At 57.9% G+C, this 6330-nt stretch overlaps 1 protein-coding gene across 5 annotated transcripts in view; it reads left to right on the forward strand.

Moving 5' to 3' along the window:
- TRAPPC9 (trafficking protein particle complex subunit 9) overlaps positions 1-6330 on the forward strand; it is a 635544-nt gene that overhangs the window by 627123 nt on the left and 2091 nt on the right. The gene's annotated exons all lie outside the window — the stretch shown is intronic.

The raw sequence follows: 6330 nt of genomic DNA on the forward strand, positions 1-6330 counted from the left end.
TGAGCAGGACTCGGTCACGTGCTTGCTGCTGGCTCCTGGGAGGCGGGCTGTAACTGTGGCTGTGTGCAGGAGGAAGGGAGCTGGTTTGGGAGCACCCAGCCAGCCTGTATAGCCAGAACCCACTCCAGGTCAGCGTTCATGAGAGAAGATCTGGAAGGCCCCTCGTAGCTGCTCGAGCGGGTGTGTGGGCAGGGCCTTGACAGGCACAGCCAGGGTGCTGCTGGCAGGGAGGCACAGGTCCCAGTGCAGGCCCGGCTGGCGCAGGCTTGGCATGTGCCATCCTGCACCATCCCGAGAATGGGGATTGAGCCGGGGGAGGGCCTAGGTGTTAGTGCCAGGGAGACTCTGGTTCCAGTGCTGGTCCTGCGGCTCGTTCAGTCTTTCAACCGAAATAGGCTGATCCATCAATAAGGAGGGACCCTCTCCCTGGGAGTCGCCGAGAGAATTCAGTGAGGCAGTGGTGTGCTGGGCATGGGCGTGTGCAGGTGGGCTGTCGGCACGTACTCCTGTTCCGTAAGTGTACACTTGAGCTCAGAGAGGTTAAGGTACTAGACAAAGCTCACGGGGCAAGCAACAGACAGAGCCCAGGACCCTGGTCTCCAACTCTGTGCTCTCTCCAGAAGCCTCTGGCTTATCTCCACACAGTTGCTCCTATTTCTGTTCATGTCAAAGGGAGGTTCTAGCTCGTGCAGCAGATCCCAGAGCCTCTCGAGGGCTCCCGGGCCCAGGGGAGAACCTGTCCCCTGTAACAGACCCAGTGTCCAGCCCACCACGCAGACCTGGCTCCCAGAGCCCAGCCTGTGGGCAGACTCAGCCCTCCATACCTGCCCCAGCCCCACCCCCTACCATCCTACCAAGTGCACAGGTGTGCCCAAGGCCAGGTGTGCCAGGGGCCGCTGCGAGCACTTGGCCTGACTAACTCAGAACTCCTGCCCCAGCTCTCCTGGGGCGGGATTCGGCCTCTGTGCACTGGGCATCCTCTCCCCGGGCAGGCTTGGGGCTCAGCACTCACCCAGCACGTCTCCTTCACCCCCGAGCCCTCCTCTTCGCACAAGCTCTGGTTTCTGCAGGGCTCACCCAGGCTCCTGAGTCAGTGTCTGTGCTCCAGCCTGCACACCCTCCAGTTCAGGTCCAGGCTGTCAAGCCTCCTACCCACGTGGCCTGAGATCCACGGCCGGGAGACCCTGGGCTCATGTGTGGTGTTGACAGTGGGTATTTCATCCCATCGTTCAGGGCCGTAGCATGGTATGGTGTGATCCACAGCCAGCCCGGATGAGCAGGATGTAACCTGGAGGCCTGCCTGGTTGGGGAGCCCCCGCCAGGTTCCAGCCCCGACAGAGGGAGGGGAGCTCGGGGAGCTAGAACCTCCGGCGAGACAGCACCAAGTCGCACAGGTCTCCTCTGCAGCTCCAATTTGCCTTAATTTTAATTTAATTCCCTTTAATCTTTAATGAAAAGTTGTAAAAGTAAATTATTTACCCAAGAGAGCCAAACGGCTCCTCGGGAGCTGTTCCCAACTTGAGGGTAATTACACGTGTGGGTCTTGAGTGGCCCCTCCCTGGATCCGAGGGAGAGGCATTCTGCTTTATGAACTAATTAGTTCCCTCCTCACTGGTACGAGTACATGCCATTCAGCGGGTGGAGCACAGGCCTGGCTCACAGGTGCACGCCCGGCAGCCGCTGGCTGGCAGACTAGTGTCCGTGCCCACCCGGGTCTGGGCAAGCCTGGCAGCTGGGCCACCGTGGCTCCAGACAGCAGTGCCCGGGTCTGGGGGAGAAGGAACAAGCCCTTCATCCTGGCCTCCCACCCCACCATGTCTTCATATCTGTGCCTGTCTTGGGCTCAGCACACGAGACAGAAGACCCTGTCCCAGCCTTGAGGGGGGTCCAGGAGGAGAGGAGGGAGGGGAGAGGGAGGGGAGAGTGAGGGGAGAGCGAGGGAGGCTGATGCTGCCTCGTTGCATTGTTGCATTAAACCCTCCCGTGGATCCCCCAACCCCGACTCCCAGACATTATCCATGCTGCTAACTTTCTCGGTATACAGTACAGTGGCAAAATAAAACCCAAGCGTCTGGAATTGTAATCAGCATAGTTGGCGAAGACTTGGAAGAGCAGGTGTGCGGGAGGGGCTGGGTGTGTGCAGGTGTGTGTGCTTATCTGGGAGTACATGTGTGCAGTAGCTGGCTTGTAGCCACTGAGGCCAACACGGTGTCCACATTTGGTTCTGAGCTTCCTGACAGCCACAGGGAAGAGATCCGTTATTTGGCTACCGCAGACAGAGGGCAAGCGTGCCAGGTGGGTTGACTGAGCACCTAGCAGCTGACTTGGTTGGCATTAGGGAAAGCTCCCGGTTTTGGCTGGCTCACTGGGAATTGCAGGGTTTAATCTGAGACCTTCCTGTGCTTTCCACCAGCCCCCTCAGCTCACACCTGAAGCAGAGTGATTGTTCCCATGGAAACTCCTTTTGCTCCACCTAGGGAGACAAGTTCCTTGGTTAATGCTGATGCCCGGCCTTATCTGAGTCAAGTTTAGCTCTAACACATAGGCCTGCCCAAGGTTTGTGTAGACTATGGAAACATGTGTAGCTTCTGAAGTTTAAAAGCTGCATGTGCTTTAGCAGGAGCAGGCCTGGTAGAGCCTTGAAAACCCAGCTCTTTCTGACTGTCTGTAGGTCTCTGTCTAATTGATTTTCACTTTCCCGTTAGACCTTCGTGGCTGAAGTCCACTGAGCCTCCATTTCTCAGACTCTGAAGGCAGGAGAGGGGAGGCGAGGGGTGAGGCGTGAGAGGGTGAGGCATGAGAGGGTGAGGCGTGAGAGGGTGCCTTTGCTGAGATAGCTCTGAATGGAAGATCTGTCTTAAAGGAACAAGGAGCAGCTTGTTGGCTAAGCACTTGTGCAAGAAATCTCAGGATCCGCCTCTTGGCTGCTGAGTGGTGATTTGCACGTGGCCCTGGGGCCTGCTGGTACTCTAGTTCTCCCCAGCTGCCTCAGGGCGTAGAGGTGCGCATCTGCGCAGGGATGCCCTTCCCACCATCCTCCACGCCTGCCCTCAGGACCCTCCCTGCCATTCACTCCAAAGGTGACAGAGACAGTTTGTGTATCAGACCTACAGCCCCGGGATGGATACACACACTTACATCAGAGCCAGGCCAAGCTCCCCGTAGGACCTGCGCGTTAACATGGGGTACCAAAGCCAGCAGGTGGTGTCATGGTTAAGGCATTGGATTCCCACATGGCCGACATCGGTTCAAGTCCCGGACCCAGTGGCTTGAAAGTCACACTAGGCGTGTGTACATGTATGCCCAAATTCCCGAAAGGAGAGGAGAAGGGATTGCAGTTTGGCCATTGCCCTGCGGGGTGGGGTGGGTGGGTGAGGGGGGGGTTCTTATTTTCTCTCTCTCCATCTCTGTCTCTGAGGTGAGTGCATGCACTCACCCTATAGCAAAACTCCCTCTCAACAGCAACAACTAAACGTGGGGTTCCTCTACCTCAGCGGCCATTTAGAACCTGCTCCCAACAGCTGGCTCTGGGCAACTGTTCCCGTGATTTCTTCCTGCTCCCTCCTGGCGTGAGTCTGTGGTGCTGCTCTCAGCCTTGCTCTGCAGGGTGGGCAGGCCTGACCCTCTCCCCGGGAGAGGCTGGCGCTGATCTTGTCTGGACCAGAGGCAGAGAAGTGAGTGGGTCGGCGCAGCTGTGCCAGGGCCTCCTGCTGACGAGCTGCAGAGCCCCAGGCATGGCCAGGTGGGCAACATCGTCCTTATAGTAACTGGGGCTGTGAGGGTCACTTTCCCTGTATTTCCTGAACCCAGCCAGTGAGTCCCAGGAGAAACAGGCTGCGGCATCCTTCTATATCCAGGGAGCGGGGCTCTTCCCGAGCCGGGCAGGCCTCAGGAGACGTGCTTTCCCCTCCCCGTGCTGGATGGCTCAGCGCCCTTGGCCTGTTTTGGAGTTCCGGGAGCTGCAGGAGCCCAGAAGCTGAAACAAGGGGCGGGGGCGGCATCCCACCCAGCAGGAGCATCACTGGGCAGCAGTCATCCTGCCGGCGGGCACCGGGGCAGTGCGACCAGCGTCCAGTTTGCCCGGCACTGCAGGGCTTCAGTGCTAAACCCAGCACTGCCCCGGCACACTGTGACTGTTGGTCATTGACTGGGGACACCGCAGAGAGCGAGACAGTGCAGCCTACCCTCTGGAGCGCTGCCCTCCTGCACATAAAGGCCCACGGCCAGAGCCACCTGCTAGGTCCTCTTGGACCCCTGGCCTGGCAGGCCAAGATCCTTACCCCGGTTTCACAGATGGGGACGTGGTATAGAACCTCTCCTGGCCCAGTGGCCAGAGGCAAAGCCCAGACAGCACCTGGTCCACCTACAGCCCTGCCCCCGTCTAACCTGGGGCCACAGTGTTCTCCTCTTCCTAGAGAGAGAGCCGAGGGAAGGCTCCACCAGGAGCGGTTCTCACAGGGAGACCTGGCTCTGAGACGCCCCCGACTGTGCAGAGCCGGGGGCGAGGGAGGGTTAAACGGGCCGCTAGCTGCTCGCGACCCTGCAGATGAGCCACCAGCCCAGGCCTGCTGCCCTCACAGCCTGCACAGTTCTCTGCAAAAGCAAGGGCGCAGAGCAGAGCTGCGATGAGCCAGCCACCCTCCACTGATTTGCACATAGTTGTCTCCCTCCCTAGTGGAACCAGGCACCGAGGCCGCGTGACACCTGCTCTCTGTGCCTTTCCCCATTTTCTTTTTCTAAGTTTTTCACCGTAGAGCATGCACTCGCCGGAGATAGACACAGAGAGGGAAAGTGAGAAATCACCGCCCACCCCAGGCGGACGCCCATGCCACCATCCTTTTCCCTCCACTTTCTTCTTGGGATTTTAGGCACATACATACACACATGTACCTATTATGCTTTTCTTGCCTTTGTTTTGTTTTGTTTTGTTTTGAGATTTTTGCTATAAACAGAGACAGAAAGTGAGACATCACACCTGAGGGGGGATGACCATGTCACAATCCCTTCTCCATTCTCCTCTTGGGATTTTGGTCATGCACACACATGGGCCCAGCGTGAGTTTTAGCTGCCGGGTCTGGAACTCAGACAGCAGTGAGCATGGGAGTCCAGCGATGTGACCATTACACACCATCTACTGGTCCTACCAGCATGACTTTACAAGCTGCTGGGCCTGGGACTCGAACCATGGCTGGCCATGTGGGAGCTCAAAGCCTTCTCTACCACACCACCTGCTGGTCCCTCTTTCCTCATTTTTGCCAAGAGGTTCAGACTGCGCCTGGTTCTGTTCACTGTCAGACATGTCTCTGAGCCCAGCCAGTGTGGACAGAGGTGGGAGAGGGAGGGCCCTGAGAGCTGATGGCACCTCACTGTGCTGGGCCCTGGGACAAGGCCTGAGGCTCTGGCAGAAGCCACTGTTTGCCACAGGCCCCTATGTGCTCAGTGTGTGTTGAGTGGGGCCTGGGGCGACGCTGTGGCTGAACCCCTGTAGATCAGACCTGCGTCTCCCGTGCTATGGCTTCAAGGGCTGTGCAGCCCAGCAGGTACCCTGCCTCCTAGAAACTGGTAGTGGTAGCATTGGATTCATTCACAGAACAGGAAACTGGGGCTCAGGACGATAGTGGCATGCCGAAGGCACCACAAGTGGGAATGGCAGGCCTTGGGTCCTCTGATCCTTGATCTCGGCTTGGCAGCATGGAGCAGCTAGGAGAGAAGAGTGAGCCCAATTTCATGCCACCTGCTGTGTGCTTGTGTGTGCTGCAGACAGAACAGTGGGCAGGGACTCTAATCCCAGCCTGGTCAGACTCAGCTCAGGTGGCCCTGCATATCTGGAAGTGTAGGATGCAGCAAAAGCAAGGTTTTGAGGGAAAATCATAGCCGTAAAAACTGATATTAGAGAAGAGAAAGGTGTCCTGTCCTCCAGGAGGCCCACCATGATGCCATCTCTGTGCCTAAGGGACCCTCCTCAGGGACCAGTAGTGAGTGCCCCTTGAGTGCTCCATCGTTGCAGAACCTCAGCTTGGCCCACTTCCTGGCTGACCTCTCTTTCTCTCACTGGATTGAAAACTCTCTGTACTGGGCCTTCCTCCATCTCTGCTCTCTTCATCCTGTCTCCTGGCGCTAGTCGGCGGTAAGGGCCTGGCAGGGAGTGCTGGAATGAATGAGGTTACGAGTGATTTCTGCAGCCCTCCCAGCCATAGCCCAGCCTGTGCCCTGGGGCCCTTGCCCTGTGGATGGGGTGGGCACGGTTTGAGTCTAGCCTGGACAGCAGTCCCTGACTCACTGGGAATCCTGGCTCTGCCAGGCAGGCTGTGACAGGGATGTGTGCAGAGA

The sequence above is a fragment of the Tupaia chinensis genome, unplaced genomic scaffold, assembly GCF_000334495.1.
Source record: "Tupaia chinensis unplaced genomic scaffold, TupChi_1.0 Scaffold000335_1, whole genome shotgun sequence".
Classification (NCBI taxonomy): domain Eukaryota; kingdom Metazoa; phylum Chordata; class Mammalia; order Scandentia; family Tupaiidae; genus Tupaia; species Tupaia belangeri.